The sequence below is a fragment of the Coregonus lavaretus genome (assembly GCF_964263955.1).
Source record: "Coregonus lavaretus genome assembly, chromosome: 19".
Classification (NCBI taxonomy): Eukaryota; Metazoa; Chordata; class Actinopteri; order Salmoniformes; family Salmonidae; genus Coregonus; species Coregonus lavaretus.
In genome coordinates, this window is record NC_140006.1 from 35,489,431 (window position 1) to 35,513,043 (window position 23,613).

Sequence of the window (23,613 nt, forward strand, 5' to 3'; positions counted from 1 at the left end):
TTGACAGAAAAAATGTTTTTATTCCCAGTGCTGAGCTAGTAGTATAACTGACATCTTACGTTAGCTAATGTTTCATCCCCTCTCGACTGAAGTGAATGAACTACTAGCAGCTAGTTAGATAGCTAGTAGTTACCACAGCCAGTTCAGCTCTAGTTAGCAACTAGCTACAGTATCTGTCAGGTAACAGTATCTAACAGCTTTTGTGTGTATGGAAATGTTTTGTAGCCTTTGTTTGTCCTGTTTCAACAAAAGTAAATTTGATGATGTACCATTGTGCCATTAGCTAGCAGAGCTAGCCAAAAGTTGGCTAACGTTAGCTAGCTAGCTAGCTCACTAACTTTAGCTATTATTCTTGTCTCAATCACACTAGACCTGAATCAAATGATGAAACCAGTGGCCAAATGATTGAAGACTGATATTGTGATGTTTTTTCAGCGCAATGTGAGTTTTTATTAGTCAGTATAGCAATGTAACATTATTGATCTGTCAGTTTCCCTACCTAATTCCCTACTTTTCACACTGACACGGTATAAACAGCTCTACAGGCTTCACTGTCATGGTGCACAGTCAGTTCACAACACTATGCTCATCATGTCTTAGCAGGATCAGATGGTGAAAGGTGTCCCAGCAGGGTCAGGCAGCCAGGGAAGACCAGTCTACAGAGCTCAGTTTAATTTTGCAGAATATTATATCAATCAGTGAATGGATACAAAGTTCCATCTTGAGTTGATGGGTAGGCTACAGTCAAACTATAGTTTTGGCAAGTCGGTTAGGACATCTACTTTGTGCATGACACAAGTAATTTTCAGACAATTGTTTACAGACAGATTATTTCACTTATAATTCACTGTATCACAATTCCAGTGTGTCAGAAGTTTACATACACTAAGTTGACTGTGCCTTTAAACAGCTTGGAAAATTCCAGAAAATGATGTCATGGCTTTAGAAGCTTCTGATAGGCTAATTGACATCATTTGAGTCAATTGGAGGTGTACCTGTGGGTGTATTTCAAGGCCTACCTTCAAACTCAGTCCCTCTTTGCTTGACATCATGGGAAAATCAAAAGAAATCAGCCAAGAACTCAGAAAAGAAATTGTAGACCTCCACAAGTCTGGTTCATCCTTAGGAGCAATTTCCAAACGCCTGAAGGTACCACGTTCATCTGTACAAACAATAGTACGGAAGTATAAACACCATGGGACCACGCAGCCGTCATACCGCTCAGGAAGGAGACGCGTTCTGTCTCCTAGAGATGAACGTACTTTGGTGTGAAAAGTGCAAATCAATCCCAGAACAACAGCAAAGGACCTTGTGAAATGCTGGAGGAAACAGGTACAAAAGTATCTATATCCACAGTAAAACGAGTCCTATATCGACATAACCTGAAAGGCCGCTCAGCAAGGAAGAAGCCACTGCTCCAAAACCACCATAAAAAAGCAAGACTACGGTTTGGAACTGCACATGGGGACAAAGGTCGTACTTTTTGGAGAAATGTCCTCTGATCTGATGAAACAAAAATAGAACTGTTTGGCCATAATGACCATCATTATGTTTGGAGGAAAAGGGGGGATCCTTGCAAGCCGAAGAACACCATCCCAACCGTGAAGCACGGGGGTAGCAGCATCATGCTGTGTGGGTTCTTTGCTGCATGAGGGACTGGTGCACTTCACAAAATAGATGGCATCATGAGGAAGGAAAATTATGTGGATATATTGAAGCAACATCTCAAGACATCAGTCAGGAAGTTAAAGCTTGGTCGCAAATGGGTCTTCCAAAGGAACAATGACCCCGAGCATACTTCCAAAGTTGTGGCAAAATGGCTTAAGGACAACAAAGTCAAGGTATTAGAGTGGCCATCACAAAGACCTGACCTTAATCCTATAAAAAGGTTGTGGGCAGAACTGAAAAAGCGTGTGCGAGCAAGGAGGCCTACAAACCTGACTCAGTTACACCAGCTCTGTCAGAAGGAATGGGCCAAAATTCACCCAACTTATTGTGGGAAGCTTGTGGAAGGCTACCCGAAACGTTTGACCCAAGTTAAACAATTTAAAGGCAATGCTACCAAATAGTAATTGAGTGTATGTAAACTTCTGACCCACTGGGAATGTGATGAAAGAAATAAAAGCTGAAATAAATCATTCTCTCTACTATTATTCTGACATTTCACATTCTTAAAATAAAGTGGTGATCCTAACTGACCTAAGACAGGGAATTGTTACTAGGATTAAATGTCAGGAATTGTGAAAAACTGAGTTTAAATGTATTTTGCTAAGGTGTATTTAAACCTCCGACTTCAACTGTACCTATTTAAGCAATCCCTAGCTGATGGGCTGTTCAGTCCTGGCCCTGGGGGTCTGCCGTACTGTTGGTTTACACTGGCCTTGGCCTAACACACCTGAAACCAATAATGAATTTTTCACTAAAATCCTAAAACTGAGTGGGGTGTGTTGGGGTGGGGCGCTGCAGGACCGTGGACCCCTAGGGACAGGATGGGGTGACCCAGCTATATTGTGTGCAAGTAAAAATAACTCTACAGTAATATTATATTAATTCTATGGTGTACTGTTTCTGTGTGTTAAAGTGTAAACTCTTTCCTTGAGACATAAAAAAAAAGATGGGAAGGAAGTTGTGTTGGGGAAAGAGTTGAGTTATTGACTAGACTGATGGGGGTTAGTGTTCTGGCTGAAGTTTGATATAGAGAATGTCTTAATAAAGTATTTGTACATTATTTTTAAGAGTTGTTCATTTGTTAGGCTATTGGTTAAAGGACCAACACAATATTTATTATTGAATAATCATTGATCTAGTTCAGTCTTATCAACCACTTCAACATATATACAGTGCCTTTGGAAAGTATTCAGACCCCTTGACTTTTTCCACTTTTTGTTACGTTACAGGCTTATTCTAAAATGGATTAAATAAAAACATTTCCTCTGCAATCTACACACAATACCCCGTAATGACGAAACAGAAATACCTTATTTACATAAGTATTTAGACCCTTTGCTATGAGACTTGAAATTGAGCTCAGGTGTACATTGTTCCATTGATCTTCCTTGAGATGTTTCTACAACTTGATTGGAGTCCACCTGTGGTAAATTCAATTGATTGGACATGATTTGGAAAGGCACACACCTGTCTATATAAGGTCCCACAGTTGACAGTGCATGTCAGAGCAAAAACCAAGCAATGAGGTCGAAGGAATTGTGCGTAGAGCTCCGAGACAGGATTGTGTCGAGGCACAGATCTGGGGAAGGGTACCAAAAAATGTCTGCAGCATTGAAGGTCCCCAAGAACACAGTGGCCTCCATCATTCTTAAATGGAAGAAGTTTGGAACCACCAAGACTCTTCCTAGAGCTGGCTGCCTGGCCAAACTGAGCAATCGGGGGAGAAGGGCCTTGGTCAGGGAGGTGACCAAGAACCCGAGAATGCCAAGAGTGTGCAAAGCTTTCTGGGGATATTCTGTCAAAATCGGTCCAGCTAGATGGGTTCTCAGTTCATTGCGCAGACAGAAGTAAATATGTCTCCAGGAAGCAGAAGGGCGGAGGTATGTGTTTCGTGATTAACGACTCATGGTGTAATTGTAGTAGCATACAGGAACTCATGTCCTTTTGTTCACCCAACATAGAAAACCTCACAATCAAATGCAGACCGTATTATCTCCCAAGATAATTGTATTCGGTTATAGTCACGGCCGTGTATATCCCCCCTCAAGCCGATACCATGGCGGCCCTCAAAGAACTGGAAACCACATATCCTCGGACTGCATTTATTGTAGCCGGGGATTTTAACAAAACAAATTTGAGGACTAGGCTGCTGAAGTTCTATCAACATATCGACTGTTGTACTCGAGCTGCTAAAATCCTCGACCATTGCTATTCGAACTTCTGAGATGGTTATAGGCCCTCCTTCGGCAAATCTGACCACGACTCCATTTTGCTCCTCCCTTCCTACAGGCAGAAACTGAAACAGGAAGTACCCGTGCTAAGGACTATTCAACGCTGGTCTGACCAATCGGAATCCACGTTTCAAGATTATTTTGATCACGCGGACTGGGATATGTTCCGGGTAGCTTGCCAAAATAATTTTGACAAATACACTGAAATGGTGACTAAGTTTATCAGGAAGTGTATAGGAGATGTTGTGCCCACTGTGACTATTAAAACCTACCCTAACCAGAAACCGTGGATTGATGGCAGCATTCGCACAAAACTGAAAGCGCGAACCACCGCATTTAACCATGGCAAGGTGACTGGGAATATGGCAGAATACAAACAGTGTAGCTACTCACTCTGCACGGCAATTACACTGGCAAAATATCATTATAGAGACAAAGTGGAGTCTCAATTCAACGGCTCAGACACGAGACGTATGTGGCAGGGTCTACAGACAATCACAGACTACAAAAGGAAAAGCAGCCACGTCGCCGAAACCGACGTCTCGCTTCCAGACAAGCTAAACACCTTCTTTGCTCGCCCAAAAAATGTTAGGGGGGGGGCACACGGCATGGGCGACGGGGCAGCAGGAGGCAGCTACAGGGCGTATTGGGAAGTTAGGTGAGGAGGCCACCAGGTTAAGGGGGCTATTGGCCCAGAGGGAGCAGGAGTTAGTGGTGCAGAGGATGGAGCTACTGGAGGCGATAAGGGAGAAGGTGAGAATAGAGGCTCGGCGAGAGGAACTGGGTAGGCAGCTGAGGGAGCGGAGGGTTATGACGAAACCCAGTCCCGCTCCTCACACCAAGCAAGTGGTGTGCGTCACCAGTCCGGTCCGGCCCGTTCCTGCTCCCCGCACTAAGTTAATGGTGCGCGTCGCCAGTCCGGCCCGGCCTGTTCCTGCCCCTCGCACCAAGCCTACGGTGCGCGTCGCCAGCCCGGCCCGGCCCGTTCCTGCTCCCCGCACTAAGTTAATGGTGCGCGTCGCCAGTCCGGCCCGGCCTGTTCCTGCTCCACGCACCAAGCCTACGGTGCGCGTCGCCAGCCCGGCCCGGCCTGTTCCTGCCACTCGCACCAAGCCTACGGTGCGCGTCGCCAGCCCGGCCCGGCCTGTTCCTGCCACTCGCACCAAGCCTACGGTGCGCGTCGCCAGTCCGGCCCGGCCTGTTCCTGCCACTCGCACCAAGCCTACGGTGCGCGTCGCCAGCCCGGCCCGGCCTGTTCCTGCCACTCGCACCAAGCCTACGGTGCGCGTCACCAGCCCGGCCGGCCTGTTCCTGCCACTCGCACCAAGCCTACGGTGCGCGTCGCCAGCCCGGCCCGGCCTGTTCCTGCCACTCGCACCAAGCCTACGGTGCGCGTCGCCAGCCCGGCCTGTTCCTGCCACTCGCACCAAGCCTACGGTGCGCGTCGCCAGCCCGGCCCGGCCTGTTCCTGCCACTCGCACCAAGCCAGGGGTGCGAGTCGTCAGCCCGGTCCGGCCCGTTCCTGCTCCACGCACCAAGCCAGGGGTGCGCATCGTCAGCCCGGTACGGCCCGTTCCGGCTCCACGCACCAAGCCAGGGGTGCGCATCGTCAGCCCGGTCCGGCCCGTTCCTGCTCCACGCACCAAGCCAGGGGTGCGCATCGTCAGCCCGGTCCGGCCCGTTGCTGCTCCACGCCTCAAGCCTGGGGTGCGCATCGTCAGCCCGGTCCGGTCCGTTCCTGCTCCACGCACCAAGCCAGGGGTGCGCGTCGTCAGTCCGGCACAACCCGTGCCTGGGTCACCGGTGCCTGGTCAGGTACCGGTCAGCTGCTCCACACCGGAGCTTAAGCAATCCGCTCCTACGATGTCCAGTCCAGCTCCAGCCAGCGGGGCCAGACCGGACCAGGGGCGCTACGGGGGGATTATTGGAGGGTGGTGGGCAAGCCCGGAGCCGGAACCGCCTCCGAGGAGGAATGCCCTCCCCTGTTTGGGTTTTGTTGAGGCGCGGTCGCAGTCCGCGCCTTTGGGGGGGGGGTACTGTCACACCCTGGCTCTGGGGACTCTATAGTTTGAGCCAGGGTGTGTAGTTTCTATGTGTTTGTGTTTCTGTGTCGTGTTCTAGTATTGTATTTCTATGTTGGTCAGTGTGGTTCTCAATCAGAGGCAACGAGTGTCAGCTGTGGCTGGTTGTCTCTGATTGGGAACCATATTTAAACCGTCTGTTTTCCCATAGTGTTTGTGGTATCTTGTTCCAGTTGGTTTTGTGTTTGTACCATGGACTTCACGTATCGTTTGTTGTTTTGTTTATTGTATGTGCACTTAATTAAATAAGATGTACAAATCTCACGCTGCGCCTTGGTCCACTCACTCTAACGATCGTGACATCTCTACTATTATCAGTACCCCATTCCCCTTATTCTCAGGGAACTAGTCAAGTGTAGAGAAATCAATGATAAGGATATCTGGTGCATCTTGGAGGTCTGGAATCTCTCGGTGGTCTGGAATCTCTCTGCGGTCTGGAAGGTCTTGAAGGTCCCTTAATCATCAGTTCCCTCACTCTGGTACAATGGTTAAGATGATACCCGATCGCGCTCCCCTCTATCCGTACCGTCGTTGGTGTAACCTGGACAACGATGTATGGTCACTTCAGTTGTTAACCTTCCCCCGTCACTAGGGTCTCCGGATCAGCCAGAGTCCCTCTCAATCTATTGACATCGGTCTGCGAAGAGTGTCCTTCTACCAGCCTACCCATAGGGAAGCTCGGAGTTACTGCTGCAAAGACATACAAGCACAGACACACACACAAGACAACAATGCTACCCAATGGCTGAGGTTGGAACACTCCTATAGTGAAAACATGGATCTAAGTATCTGTCTCCACCACTTTTACCATCATTAAGGTAACCAACAACACCTGGTACAGGCCCCTCCACATAGGGTCTTTCCAGCTCTTTCTTCTGTATTCTTTTGCCATCACATAGTCTCCAAGGCGCAGAGAATGCTCAGACTCTCCCACTCAGTTGGGCAGAGTTATCTTCACCCATGAAAATAAAATCTTAGGAGCATTGTTAGGTTAGGTGAGACACAGTATTGTCACGCTCTGGCTCCGGGACTTTGTATGTTGAGCCAGGGTGTGTTCGTTTGGTTGTGTTTTGTTTGGTTGAGTTGTCATTTCCTTGTTTGGTCAAATGACTCCCAATCGGAGGTAACGAGTGTCAGCTGTCGGCTCGTTATCTCTGATTGGGAGCCATATTTAAACTGTCTGTGTTCACCTTGTGTTGGTGGGTTTTTGTTCCTTGTCAGTCATTGTTACTGTGGACTTTACGAATCGTCTATTGTTTTGGTTTTGGCACTTTAATTAAATAAAGTCATGTTCGCTCAACACGCTGCGCTTTGGTCTACTCCTTTGGAAGACGTTCGTGACAGAAAAACCCACCATACAAAGACCAAGCAGCGTGTCCAGGAACACACGCAGGAGGTGACTCTGGTGGATGTCCTCCTCGGTTGGGGGCAGATTACCGAGGAGGAGGCCGTCCGGTACCGGAGGGCAATGAAGGGGGAGACCCAGGCAGGAGTGGAGAAGCGGCGTCAACCGGGCCATCGTCGGACGGAGGAGAGGCACCCCCAAGAATTTTTTAGGGGGGGGCACACGGCATGGGCGACTGGGCAGCAGGAGGCTGCCACAGGGCGAGATAGGAGAAGAGGAGAGAAGGCCACCGGGTTACGGGAGCCATTGGCGAGAGGAGGGAAGGAAGTCGTAGAGGCACGGCGAGAGGGACTGAGGTGGATTGCCAGTCCGGTCCGGCCCGTTCCTGATCCCCGTTTAAAGCCAGTGGTGTGTGTTCCCAGTACGGTCCGGCCTGTCCCTGCTCCACGCACCAAACCTACGGTGTGCGTCGACAGCCCTGCCCGGCCCGTTCCTGTTCCTCGCACCAAGTCTACGGTGTGCGTCGACAGCCCTGCCCGGCCTGTTCCTGCTCCATGCACCAAGTCTACGGTGTGCGTCGACAGCCCTGCCCGGCCTGTTCCTGCTCCACGCACCAAGTCTACGGTGTGCGTCGACAGCCCTGCCCGGCCCGTTCCTGCTCCTCGCACCAAGTCTACGGTGTGCGTCGACAGTCCTGCCCGGCCCGTTCCTGCTCCTCGCACCAAGTCTACGGTGTGCGTCGACAGTCCTGCCCGGCCTGTTCCTGCTCCACGCGCCAAGTCTACGGTGTGCGTCGACAGCCCTGCCCGGCCTGTTCCTGCTCCTCGCACCAAGTCTACGGTGTGCGTCGACAGTCCTGCCCGGCCTGTTCCTGCTCCACGCACTAAGCCTACGGTGTGCGTCGACAGCCCTGCCCGGCCTGTTCCTGCTCCTCGCACTAAGCCTACGGTGTGCGTCGCCAGCCCAGCCCGGCCTGTCCCTGCTCCACGCACCAAACCTACGGTGTGCGTCGCCAGCCCTGTCCGGCCTGTTCCTGCTCCACGCACTAAGCCTACGGTGTGCGTCGCCAGCCCAGCCCGGCCTGTTCCTGCTCCACGCACCAAGCCTACGGGGTGCGTCGTCGGCCTGGTCCAGCTCGTTCCTGCTACTCGCACCAAGCCAAGGGTGCGAGTCGTCAGCCTGATCCAGCCCATTCCTGCTACTCGCACCAAGCCAAGGGTGCGAGTCGTCAGCCTGGTTCAGCTAGTCCCTGCTACTCGCACCAAGCCAAGGGTGCGAGCTGTCAGCCTGGTGAGGCCCGTTCCGATTCCACGCATCAAGCCTAGGGTGCGTATCGTCGGCCAGGTCCGGTCCGTTCCTGCCTCACGCGCCAAGCCAGGGGTGCGCGTCGTCAGTCCAGATCCTACCAGCTGGGTCAGGTCGGACCGGGGGCGCTACGGGGGGACTGAAGAAGGGTGGTGGTCAAGCCCGGAGCCGGAGCCGCCTCCGAGGAGTAATGCCCACCCAGCCCTCCCCTGTTTGGGGTTTTTGAGGCGCGGTCGCAGTCCGCGCCTTTAGGGGGGGGTACTGTCACGCTCTGGCTCCGGGACTTTGTATGTTGAGCCAGGGTGTGTTCGTTTGGTTGTGTTTTGTTTGGTTGAGTTGTCATTTCCTTGTTTGGTCAAATGACTCCCAATCGGAGGTAACGAGTGTCAGCTGTCGGCTCGTTATCTCTGATTGGGAGCCATATTTAAACTGTCTGTGTTCACCTTGTGTTGGTGGGTTTTTGTTCCTTGTCAGTCATTGTTACTGTGGACTTTACGAATCGTCTATTGTTTTGGTTTTGGCACTTTAATTAAATAAAGTCATGTTCGCTCAACACGCTGCGCTTTGGTCTACTCCTTTGGAAGACGTTCGTGACAAGTATGCTACTTATGTCCTCTCATCCGTCAAGAGAAGCCTTGAGATTATGAAGCACACCTGCTTCCAGCTTGTTGTAGACCGACCTCCTCTACACCCTGCCTCCTATCACAAAAACAAAAAAGATTTAACCTAACCCATAACACATTATTACTACTGCTCATATCCTTAATACAATTTGCATATCTTACCACAAAAACATTAAAACCATTAAACCATTAAAACTCCTGTAAACCCAAAAAATATTAAAACACCTTTAAAACCCCTGTAAGCCCAAAAAAACTAAATTGTTAACACCTTCCCCCCTTTGGACACATGCATCACATGGTGATTAATGTGTTCAAAAAACAAAAGAACAACAACACTGCTTGTTAAACCAAAAATAATAACTAAACTTAAACTAACAACCCTTGAGCATATCTTTACTAAACTGTATCCCATATCACTATTCAAGGAATACCTCTCCTTCAGGACTAACTCTCTCACTTCATCCTTGTCCTGTTTGGACTAATTTATATATAGGATTTTATCCAAATTATATACTTCTTTACAATTATCCTTATTATATCTAACCCCCTAATTCAGCATGCCTCTAGAATTTACAGTGCGGTGATCAGGTCACACTATAAAGCCAGGACAGATTTCAGAGGTCATTGAAATCATTCAATGAATTGTTTCATCCAATAATATACTACTCTTAACAACCATCAAGATAATTGGATAAATGTTGTATCCCGAGTGTACAGTAAGTCCTTAGTACAGCTCTTTTCAAAATAAATCACACATATTTACTTATCCCTCAGTAAATAAAAACCCACATTACATGTGTATGCCCCTTTAAGATATTTCACTTCCATCCCGTCAAAAAAACCAAAATAGAAATAAAAATCCTATACAGCTAACATTTCATACGAAGTAGTTTGTTTGTGGTTATTCGAACACCATATAGTAAAACAATAAACAAACAAATGTCCAGGCCTTATTTATAGTCTCAGAAAATATTTCTAAGAAAAGAGAATCACTCCCCCCTTTTTTTCTGGAAGAAAAAGTACACATTTAGTTTGTTTCCATTTTGATACCTCTTAATCAGTCCACACAATCTAAATTCGAAATGATCACTCTCTTACCACATCTCCTGATCCCTCCTTTCCGAAAACCCTCAAGAACATCACTTGTGACTGCTCCCTTCTCCGGTGAATTCCACAATTCATCGCACATAAAACGAAATAAAATCCCATAAGATTTAAACCCCTAGGCTTTTCCTTAGCCGCACTGCTACCACTCAATCACTCCAACATGCTTTGTGACATCGAAAACTCAAATATGCTATCCCTTGCCTCGTTTGTTTTACTTTCCCACATGCCTGTGGCCCTAGCAGAACAAGGGAAACAACTACTTCAAGGTCTCAGAGCAAGTGACGTCACCGATCGAAATGCCACCAGCGCGCACCGCTAACTAGTTAGCCATTTCACACCGGTTACACTCACCCCCCTTTTTGACCTCCTCCTTTTCCGCAGCAACCAGTGATCAGGGTCAACAGCATCAATGTTGCTTCAGTCCCTCTCCTCGACCCTACCTGGGCTCGAACCAGGGACACTCTGCACACATCGACAACAGTCACCCTCAAAGCACCATTACCCGTCGCTCCACAAAAGTCGCAGCCCTTCTACCAAAATAGTTTACTAATGTGATGATGGTTTCCCCATTACCTTCTGTGGACATACCCCTTCCTTCACTATTATTAGTCCCTCTGATCTGCATTTAATCTGGACCCCCATTCTACACAGTGTATCTCTTCCTACTAAATTAACTGGAATTTGTTCTGACACTAATATATGTACACGTAGCTTTTTCCTGCTTTTTATTCGACTGGAACTGTCATATGTATTACCTACGTTTGTCATAAATTCTACTGTCTGTGCATCTTTGCCTGACATGGGTTTGGTGAGAGGCATAATTTGGATTTACACATGAGTAAGTTGCTCCAGTATCTATCATCATTGGGGTGCCTCTATTCTTCACCTGAACCTTTAGCATAGGTTCTTCATCAGCCTGCATAGTTACTGCCACTAGCTGACCCTCCCCTTTAGGATTCTCTGGGCACCCCTAGTATCCATTATTTTTCTGGGTTTTTTTTAATCTTAAATTTACTTTTTCCAGATAGTAATAATAATAACATGCCAGTTAGCAGATGCTTTTATCCTAAGCGACTTACAGTCATGCATGCATACACTTTTGTATATGGGTGGTCCCGGGGATCGAACCCACTACCCTGGCGTTACAAGCGCCATGCTCTACCAGCTGAGCTACAGAGGACCACAGATGAGCGTATAGTGCCTTTTACTGATAATGTTATAATTTTAGCCTATTGCATTTCTTTAGTTTGAAATATAAGTTTGTTTATTCAACAAATCTAGAACCCACTATAAGTTGGTGCTATTCCCTCAGCATAATACCCAAAGATTCTTGCATCCCCTGGTTCACGTAACGAAAATAAATTATCGTTCTAGAATTCACCAACATCACTGGTGTCACGCAAACCACAGAACAAAGCAACAACAACCAGAACCTGTCACATAAATGTCCTCCATCCAACTACCCAAACCCGCTTCAAACATCTCCTTCAGCTCGACATGGTCAAGCAAGCACGACTCTCCTCCACTCGAGAACAAGATCATGGCATTAGAAAAGTATATTCACAACCCAACAATAACTAATAGTATATTTATATTCGTTTTAATAAAATACCTTACTTTTATTCCAGTCTACCTAAACAATTCAAATTATGGCCATAACTCTATCGCAATTGCCAGTCCGCTATTCAAATGGATGTAACTGTCCTTTCTGATTAGACTATAGTCACTCCTCCCTCTTTCCCGTTGAATAAGTGAGTCCTTCAGTCTGAAAAGACGCAGGCTGCTAAATCATCCAGTCTTATCCTGACTGTTCCGTCAATCTAAACAACCCACAACCATAGTTTAACTATACTTAAAAAAACCTAGACTCTAATCAGCGATGCAGAATCTATGCTTTATTGAAATGACAAGTTAATCCTCCTTTATTCCAATGATAATGGTCAGTAGTTTTAGTATCTGGCACATACCACACTTTATCAGAAAATAGCTTTGAAGGACACATCTCACACGCTCAACGTAAACAACTTAGCAGTCAACGAGTCAAACCCACATTCATTGATTTGGAAACAGATCTAATAACCTAACCAAATGAATTATATTTTCCCCCTAATATACTAAATTCCTTGACCATATCACCTCTGCTTCTGAAATAATAGATAACTTATTATAATGCTTAATTCTACCACATGCCCTATGTACTTTCTCTCATCTCCACGTAAGTCTACGTGTTTGGGCGTACAAGTCAACACCTATAATTTTATCCAATCCCTCGTAATAAATTACACTCCCATAAAATTCATTCTATTCTAATATATTCACATCTACCAAACCATTAATGTTTCTAATGATTCTTTATTGCCACAAATCAATTAATCACAATTTAGTCTCAGCGGAACGAACAACAAATTACCCAAATCCTTTCTCTCAGTCATAGAATCCTCCCAGAATCGTATATGCTGGTCACTATTCCCTAATCTTACAAAATTCTATGACAGGCATTGTTGCACGAAACTCCAAGATATCATTTACAAGAATAGCTTATTATTCCACCGTATATATAATTATCTTACACACCTCTATATCTCATCATTCAAACTTCAGAGTGCGACTCACTTACACCATTTATACCACTCTTATTCCATATTTATACAATGTTATTCTCAAACGCGCTTAATTACTATTTGTATAACCTACAGGAATATTTTATTCTATCAGAGGGCCCAAATTTGGAATATTAACCCTATCCCAGTTATTATTTTACTGTAGTCAATTTATCATAATACTACATCACCTCTAAAGTTTCCAAATATAATGTCAGAAACATACCCTAAAAGATTGATTAGAATACAATGCATAGATGTCATATGATCACACCGGTACACGTGACCTGTTCCTCCAACAGGATTTATTCTACCCCTCCTGGTAACGTGAATTTTCTACGCTTAGTTTGTCAATGAATATCCACACACTATTTATTCTTCTCTTTCCTAATGTGAGATTCGGCACGCACTTTCTCCATCAGACAGAAGCTTCAAACAACCTCAAATATATTTCCTTTCCTTACAGAAAGGCTATTTACTTGCAGGATTTCTTATTATTCTCACTCACACAGATGAGCAGCCACTTGTGCCTAAATGAATCAGACAGTTGAATGACTCACAGCCGCCCAAGCAAACCATTCACCCACACAAGATGAGCAGACCTACTCTATTTATCACTTTCTCTATATTCTGAAGCCCTTGTGGCTATTTAACCCGTTCACCTACTCAGGATGACCTAACTTTTTTACCTAATCGACCCTGTCTAACTTTGGCATCACCACAACACAGGATGATGCCCCACCTACCCGAGCAGACCTCTAACAATGAATTCCTCATTAGAGCGGTAACCGTAGGTTCCAAATTTAGCTAGCCACCTGCCCGTTCAGTCCTCTGGAGCGCTAATTTTAGCTCTCCAAAGCGGTATCCACAGGATTTCTATTTATTTAGCCCCCTAGGTGATACACTTCCCCCACACACCTGGGGCCTCATGTATCAATCTTGCGTACGCACGAAAACACGGCGTACGCCAGCTTTCACGTTCACGGTCAGATGTACTAACAGTGAAATTAACGTAAGAATGTGCGTTCTTCCACGTAAACTTCAGGCCTGGCGTACGTACATTTTTGTGATGTTTGTCCGTTGGCGACTCATAGAGGCAATAAAGTGAAGTGGCAAACATTACACTACGAACTGTTCTATCGCACCTGCCAGATATTGCTTATAATTTGTAATTGATAAATGATTTGCCATATTATTGTCACACGAGTCTTATTAGAATATTCTATTAATTATGCAATTAAGTAAGAACATATATAAAGGATGTGAAAATTGATACAACCCGTCTAGCAATGGCAGCTTTGGCTTTATTAGAAGACATTTTCAATGGACAAATCCGGAGAGAACGAGTTTTTAGGGACCACGGTGATTTTCTGGCCCACGACGATGACTGGCTCATCAGCCGTTTCAGATTTCCAAGGGCTATACTCTTGGAGCTCTGCGCTGAGTTGGGTCCGAATTTGGAAAGAGAGACAGTGAGGAGCCACGCATTACCCGCTCCTTTACAGGTGCTTACTACACTTGGTTTCCTAGCAACCGGTTCTTTCCAAAGAGAACTGGCAGACCGCTCAGGAATAAGCCAGTCGTGTTTGAGCCGTGCAATGCCACCTGTATGGGACGGCATCATCCGCTTGTCTACCAGGTATATAACGTTCCCATACGATGCAGGTGACCAGCCAAACATCAAAGCGCAATTTGCAGCGATAGCCGGTTTTCCTAATGTAATCGGAGCGATCGACTGCACACATATTGCTATAAAGGCGCCATCTGAAGACGAATTTGCATATGTGAATCGGAAACATTTCCATTCAATAAATGTGCAGATTATATGTGATGCACAAATGCGCCTAACAAATATTGTGGCAAGGTGGCCTGGGTCAACCCATGATTCATATATCCTTACAAACAGCATGGTTGGGATGAGACTCCAAGCTGGCAGGGTGCGCGATGGGTGGCTACTTGGTAAGTTATGCATTTAAATGTATGGTTCTATCTAAAAGTAAAATGTTTGTGTCTGTAATTATTATTACTGCCCATCAGGAGACAGTGGTTATCCACTAAAGACGTGGCTGTTAACCCCCCTCACCAACCCACAAACTGACCGAGAGCGCAGATACAATGATGCCCATTCCCGCACTCGGTCAGTTGTGGAGCGGGCGATTGGGCAGCTGAAATGTCGGTGGCGCTGCCTTGACAGGACCGGGGGGATGCTGTTATACCGCCCTGACAAGGTTTGCCGCATCATACTGGCCTGTGGAGTGCTGCACAATGTCGCGCACAGGCATGGCATACCCCTTGGTGAGGTGGGGGCACCGCCAGATGACCCTGACCCAGGACCAGTATATGTGCAGCACAATCAACAAGCCATTCAGGCCCGTCAACGTGTAATTGCGACAATATAAATGGTACTCAGACACAAAGTTCATTTTTTGACCAATTCTTTTAATGAATGGCTTATTTCTGTGAGTGCGTCAGTGACATTTTTAAGGTGACTGTTCATTTCTTCAATGGCCCTAACAATTTGTTGTTGTGACTCCAGGACAGCATGCGTCAAGACACGGCCAGATGGACGGGCTTCAGCACTGGGGGGAACATTAGAGACACGGGAGACGCTGGACTGAATGGGCTCTGGCTGCTCAGGTGGTGCGGACTCTGAGTGCGTGCCAGTGGACGTTCCTGCGGTTCCTAAGTCCAATTAAACACAGGCACATCTTAACAGTAATTTGAGTCTGTTCCTTATTAATGGGTACACGCATTTGCAATAAAAGCAGTGGATACGTGAAATCTCTGGTGTACCTTTTGCTATATTGCATGCATTTTAAAATTAAACGGTGGCTGGCTATGTATATCAAAGTTAAGGAAATAAATCTGAGTCACCTTGCTGGCAGTCCTGTAGTATATCCGAGTCTCCTACATCAGCGGATACGATTCCAGAGATTAACGTGTCTCCTACAATAGAGGCAACTCTCTGATCAAAGGGTGCAAGTTCATCGGTCCCTGTACCACCGCCTGTTCTGCCCACACTTTGTCGGTGCGCAGCAGTTCTCCGCTTAACTTCCACCTTTATGTCTGACCATTTCTTCTTCAGTTCATTTACGGTGCGACTCTCAGATCCCACCGCGTTGACGGCATCAGACAAACTCGCCCACTCTTTTTTCTTTCTTTTGTTATTAATTCCAGAGGACAGATTTCCAAATAAAATATTTTTTCTTGTTTCTACCTCTGATAGTAGCACCTCTAATTCGTTTTCAGTGAAATTTCGTTTCTTGCTTGCTTTAGCCATGTTCTTGCAGGTTTCTTTTGCCAAATTGGACTAATTACCATATTTAAATTGATTTAATTGAGGGAGGAGACAGGGTGTGGTGTGGTGCTCGTGCATGTGCGCTCAATTTCGCGTTGATTGGGATGTACAAAGAGAATGTATGTGGAATGCTGCGTACGCAGAGATTCATACATCAGATTTTTTTGGTGCGTACGCACATTTATGGCTTTGTCCGTACGCAATGTTTTAGTATGAATTCAACGCAAGTCTTTGTACATGAGGCCCCTGGACCTTCTACTACGCTTTCCTAAGCGACCTGTAAATTCGGCCCTCTTTCTCTGATACACTTCCACGACACAGAGAAAGAGCGTTATTGTACAGGATTTCGCCTACCTAAGCAGTCCTCAAGACGATTCACTTCCACTACACGTCTAGAGCGGTATCTGTACGTCTTTTTAACATGTTATTGTCTGATTGCTCAACCAGCTAGACAGCCGCCCGTGGCGAAATGACCCAGACAGAGCGATCAGCAAGATGAATCAAATGTGTCGACTGAATCGAACAGACGGAACGAACAAATGAATCATATGATTTGAACAAACGGTTCAGACGAACAACAGAGTGACATCGACATGTATTCTTAAATCCAAAAGCTCCAGTCTCTAATTTTCAGGTTCTTAAATTTGGAGAGACCTACTTGGGATTCTGCTGCTGAGGCCGGGCCCCGGATCGAACCATACAACTTTATACTATATAAGTAAGAACTTGGCTTACCTATTAAATGCGGCCGCTTTTGTTTGTATGGTCCGTCCAAGCCGTTTCATAACTGCAGATGTACACCGTCTCTGGCCCCTGTTATCAACTCCTGGCAAAGCTCACCAAATATGTCGTAGAAATATTTAACTCTAAAATATCTCACAAGAATCTGGAGCCTGTGAATCCAAGAATTAGACTTTTATTATCTAATAACGAAAGCCGAGCAGTTCCATGAAACGGCTGTCTCTCTCTGGCTTAGACATCCCTTTTATAAACCCACACAAATGCACAAACATGCGTACATGGCATATACAGTTACCCCCTTATGGCAAATTCCTAACTTATTTTAGTTCTACACCACCCTTCTTTTTCAACGTCCAGCTGTCACACAATGTCCACTCCAAAAGGTAATGAATGCTTTTTTCTATATGAAGCCTCTCATTCTATCATTATATTGGCTGCGTGGCTTAGGCCCCTTCTTAAAAAAGAACTACGGTAATGCATACAATGTGTCCATAATATGCCCATGGGCCACAGTTTGAAAGCCCCTGTGACAGAGCACATACATTCATTTAAACATAGTCATGTTTATTACTAATATTATTATTTTACCTTTGACCTCTCCCTACATTTGCCTTAATGATACATAAAATAATACCATAAAGGCCATCAGACTGTTAAATAGCCATCTCTAGCACATTAGAGGCTGCTGCTGCCTATTGAAATCACTGGCCACTTTAAGAAATGGAACACTAGTCACTTTAATAATGTTGACATATCTTGCATTACTCATCTCATATGTATATACTGTATTCTATAATATTCTACTGTATCTCAGTCATAGCTGCTCTGTCATTGCTTGTCCAAATATGTATATATTCTTAAATTCCCTTCCTTACTTAGATTTGTGTGTATTGGGTACAGTGGGGGGAAAAGTGTTTAGTCAGCCACCATTTGTGCAAGTTCTCCCACTTAAAAAGATGAGAGAGGCCTGTAATTTTCATCATAGGTACACGTCAACTATGACAGACAAAATGAGAAAAAAAAATCCAGAAAATCACATTGTAGGATTTTTAATGAATTTATTTGCAAATTATGGTGGAAAATAAGTATTTGGTCAATAACAAAAGTTTCTCAATACTTTGTTATATACCCTTTGTTGGCAATGACACAGGTCAAACGTTTTCTGTAAGTCTTCACAAGGTTTTCACACACTGTTGCTGGTATTTTGGCCCATTCCTCCATGCAGATCTCCTCTAGAGCAGTGATGTTTTGGGGCTGTCGCTGGGCAACACAGACTTTCAACTCCCTCCAAAGATTTTCTATGGGGTTGAGATCTGGAGACTGGCTAGGCCACTCCAGGACCTTGAAATGCTTCTTACAAAGCCACTCCTTCGTTGCCCGGGCGGTGTGTTTGGGATCATTGTCATGCTGAAAGACCCAGCCACGTTTAATCTTCAATGCCCTTGCTGATGGAAGGAGGTTTTCACTCAAAATCTCACGATACATGGCCCCATTCATTCTTTCCTTTACACGGATCAGTCGTCCTGGTCCCTTTGCAGAAAAACAGCCCCAAAGCATGATGTTTCCACCCCCATGCTTCACAGTAGGTATGGTGTTCTTTGGATGCAACTCAGCATTCTTTGTCCTCCAAACACGACGAGTTGAGTTTTTACCAAAAAGTTCTATTTTGGTTTCATCTGACCATATGACATTCTCCCAATCCTCTTCTGAATCATCCAAATGCACTCTAGCAAACTTCAGACGGGCCTGGACATGTACTGGCTTAAGCAGGGGGACACGTCTGGCACTGCAGGATTTGAGTCCCTGGCGGCGTAGTGTGTTACTGATGGTAGGCTTTGTTACTTTTGTCCCAGCTCTCTGCAGGTCATTCACTAGGTCCCCCCGTGTGGTTCTGGGATTTTTGCTCACCGTTCTTGTGATCATTTTGACCCCACGGGGTGAGATCTTGCGTGGAGCCCCAGATCGAGGGAGATTATCAGTGGTCTTGTATGTCTTCCATTTCCTAATAATTGCTCCCACAGTTGATTTCTTCAAACCAAGCTGTTTACCTATTGCCGATTCAGTCTTCCCAGCCTGGTGCAGCTCTACAATTTTGTTTCTGGTGTCCTTTGACAGCTCTTTGGTCTTGGCCATAGTGGAGTTTGGAGTGTGACTGTTTGAGGTTGTGGACAGGTGTCTTTTATACTGATAACAAGTTCAAACAGGTGCCATTAATACAGGTAACGAGTGGAGGACAGAGGAGCCTCTTAAAGAAGAAGTTACAGGTCTGTGAGAGCCAGAAATCTTGCTTGTTTGTAGGTGACCAAATACTTATTTTCCACCATAATTTGCAAATAAATTCATAAAAAATCCTACAATGTGATTTTCTGGAAAAAAAATTCTCAATTTGTTTGTCATAGTTGACGTGTACCTATGATGAAAATTACAGGCCTCTCTCATCTTTTACGTTGGAGAACTTGCACAATTGGTGGCTGACTAAATACTTTTTTTCCCCACTGTATATGTTGTGAAATTGTTAGATATTACTTGTTAGATATTACTGCACTGTCGGAGCTAGAAGCACAAGCATTTTGCTTCACCTGCAATAACATCTGCTAAACACATGTATGTGACAGATACGATTTGATTTGATTTGACACACACACAATTCTGATCAAACTTGGTTCTCTTGAATATGGACGTACTATGAACATAATATCTGATGAACAGTGAAAGTGGAAAAGGTAAACAGCACATAATCAGTTGGTCAGCAGACAGAAACTGTTGAGTCTTAACATGACATTAGATGGTTGAGGAGATGTGAAGACTAGTAGAACTGGTTTGTTAGACTTAAGTCACAAAGTCCCATCTATCTTTTCTTGTACCATTATTGTTTTTATGTTGGTGTTTTATTTTTTCACAATCAAAGTTTAGACCTTCCTCAAAAACAGGGCAACACTGGCAAGAGAAGAAACCTTGAGAGGAAACGGTGCAGTGTAGTTAATTAAAGACAACACCTCGAAAACTTAATTTACTCAAAATACAAAATCGTCAGGAAAGTGAGGTTGGGGTTTGTTTAAACCCATTTGGGTGTTTGTGTGCAACATGCACCAATAACACAATGAGAACATGGGTCAAATAACTACCTCAGTGGAAAAGTATGTGAAGGTCTTTGTCTCAACAAGCACAGTGAAGTCAAAACTATCTCAGAAAACCATTTATTTGGCATCGGATCAGTTTCTCTTTTCCCAAACGCTGATTCTCACACGAGAGGGAACAGCTGACTCTGGTCTACTTAGTGTCCCCTCCCCGCTCGCTCCACCCACCCCTCCCGACCATAAAAAATGTGCCAGTGAGATGTCTCGCCCTGGGGCACCCTCTCCGCGGGGCTGGGGCAAAAGGTAGACCAGAGTGGCCCTACCCGGATTAGAAACATATGAGGGAGTGGGGTGTCTCGCTTTCTCTACTGTCGCTGCTGTAACTTTCCACCTGCCTACGATTTCCTGAAAATCATGTGACTTCTTGTAAATCCCCATGTCATAAGGTGAAACAAAACAGAGGTTCTGTATGTAGAAGACAAGACTGTTTCAGACAGTAACACTGTTTTTGTTTTAATATTTCATTCTGTGAAATTCATAGTCACTAACTTCTGTATTTGTGTTGAATCTGCAATGCAACATGGAAATCCCTGAACAAAGTATCATTTTAGGAATAGCCTACTACAGAGGTATGAGGGTGAAATTAATGAAGCATCAAGTGAAGAGTTTATTCCCAAAACGCTATATCCACCAATTTTTCATTAGAATTTCTTCATCACAAATGAATGGTTATGGTACCTTTATGTGTGTGTAAAATATTGCTGTCCTCAGATTTTTTATTCATAGATTTTAGATTTTACAGTTGGTTTGTTCCGAAATACTATATCCATTGTTTAACTGCAGTGGAATGTTTGTATCCTGTATATTTAACATATTCATTCAACACATCATAAATCTAGCGTCAGGCTATATAGTGTTTGGTTAGAGTTGGGCCTCGTCCCAAATGGCACCCAATTCCCTCTGGTTTTGACCAGAGCCGAGATCTCATATTACTGTATTGATAAATGTTTTAATATACATGTATATCTTTTTTAAATATTGATGTCACAAATATAATTTGTACAGTTATTTATTATAAATGTAATTTTGTCACATTTGACTGTATAAAACCTTGCAGTGCTACTCTTTTCTCTGAGAGTGAGGCGGCTATATCTCATTTTGCAACTAAATGTGATGGTTTCATTTTAGAGACAAACATTCTAGTGATAGGTTTCAAACAAATGACCTGTCTGTCATTTAACAACCCCATGCCATGATTAGATGGGGGATAAACACTAATCTCTTTCATAAGTTCTTAAATGGTGCAATATGCAGAAATCACTCTGCCATTTTCCTGGTTGCTGAAATTCTAATAGTTCACCTAATTTCAGTTTATATGACAAAACAATAAATGTATAGAATCATTGTACCATCTAAACCGCTGTGTAACAATATAATTGACGTCATAGATGCAAAAACAAAACTTAATAACAGGAAGCATAAAAATACCGCACATAGAGAACAGATCTGTCGCTTCTTAGACTTGTTTTCAATGAGAATGACAGAACTGACACTTACACTTCTATGTGAATTTTGTCCAAAAGGTTACATACAGTGCCTTGCAAAAGTATTCATCCCCCTTGGCGATTTTCCTATTTTGTTGCATTACAACCTGTAATTTAAATTGATTTTTATTTGGATTTCATGTAATGGACATACACAAAATAGTCCAAATTGGTGAAGTGAAAGGAAAAAAATTACTTGTTTAAAAAAATTATACAAAATAAATAACGAAAAAGTGGTGCGTGCATATGTATTCACCCCCTTTGCTATGAAACCTCTAAATAAGATCTGGTGCAACCAATTACCTTCAGAAGTCACATAATTAGTTAAATAAAGTCCACCTGTGTGCAATCTAAGTGTCACATGAACTCAGTATATATACACCTGTTCTGAAAGGCCCCAGAGTCTGCAACACCACTAAGCAAGGGGCACCACCAAGCAAGTGACACCATGAAAATCCAAGATGGCGTAGCAGTGCGGTCGTGTTTTCTGTAGTGTCCTTGTGTAAATAGCCAGTTTTTTTGTTTTTGGTCTATTTTGTATTTATTTCTCAATTTTACTTTTCATTCTTTAACTAAATATACTTTCCTGCAACCCGCCTCACCCAACGTGGAAAGGATTCTATTATTTCTTTATAACTTTTATCAAGAACCTTAAGCTGAAACTAGTCTAGCTGCAACCGAATGGCTGTGGTAGCCAGCTAGCTAGCTACTTGCTATTAGCCACCGTTAGCGTCTTCACCATTGTCCAACTTCAACAACCCTCCTCCATCCTCACGTGTTTTGAGCCCCCTCTAAAATAACGGGTGCATGCTACCAGTGGTCTGACCTGATTTCCTGTGTACTAGAACGCAGAACATTTCAGAGAACAGAGGAAATACTCTGTGGTGGTTCAATGCTGTAAGCACTCTTTCTCTCCAAGTTTCAATATTAGCTGTTGGAATTTCTATTACTTTATTTGTTAATATATCATCACAGTATTTCACCAATGTTTGTATTCTTGTATGAATCAAGGCCATTTTTTCCCATAGTTGGTAATCAAGTTAGCAATACTGAAGACATTAACTGGAACTGCAAATGCATGGCAGTCAACCAATGCATTAGCACAACTTTCACTGGGGACGGGGGGGACATGACCCCTCCCACATTCTGAAATTGCATGTTTGTCCCCCCTAGTTTTAACATTGCACTGTGATACAAAACGTGGCTCCGGTGTGCTTTAGGACCATGCGGAGGCCTCAGAGCAGTCGGGTAGGCTGTTTTCTGGTTTCAGCCGGCAGGATTTGGGACCGCACAGACATTACAGAGCGTGCAGACAGGCTGTGTGATGTCAAAGCTTCTGAAAGGCTGGCGTATAGGAGCAGCACGGGAGAGATGAACAGAGGCAGCTGCTGTCTGTGTTGCGCTTTTTCTCTGAGTTGTAAACACAAGCAGAGCAGAAATTGGCTACTCTTTAGTTGACTGATCTAGCTGTCAAGTTAACTGCTGTTTTGACAGAAAAAAAAGTTTTTATTCCCAGTGCTGAGCTAGTAGTGTAACTGACATCTTATGTTAGCTAATGTTTCATCCCCTCTCGACTGAAGTGAATGAACTACTAGCAGCTAGTTAGATAGCTAGTAGTTACCACAGCCAGTTCAGCTCTAGTTAGCATCTAGCTACAGTATCTGTCAGGTAACAGTATCTAACAGCTTTTGTGTGTATGGAAATGTTTTGTAGCCTTTGTTTGTCCTGTTTCAACAGAAGTAAATTTGATGATGTACCATTGTGCCATTAGCCAGCAGAGCTAGCTAAAAGTTGGCTAACGTTAGCTAGCTAGCTCACTAACTTTAGCTATTATTCTTGCCTCAATCACACTAGACCTGAATCAAACGATGAAACCAGTGGCCAAATGATTGAAGACTGATAATGTGATGTTTTTTCAGCGCAATGTGAGTTTTTATTAGTCAGTATAGCAATGTAACGTTATTGATCTGTCAGTGATCTGTCCCTACATTTC

General features: G+C 44.5%; 1 long non-coding RNA gene across 1 annotated transcript in view; it reads right to left on the reverse strand.

Moving 5' to 3' along the window:
- The window catches only part of LOC311147122, a 73,245-nt gene extending 52,728 nt beyond the window's left edge, over positions 1 to 20,517 (reverse strand). Inside the window, exon 1 of the long non-coding RNA XR_014614741.1 lies at positions 20,468 to 20,517. This is a non-coding gene — a long non-coding RNA (uncharacterized lncRNA). The remainder of the gene's footprint in view (positions 1 to 20,467) is intronic.
- Positions 20,518 to 23,613: the final 3,096 nt, after the last annotated feature.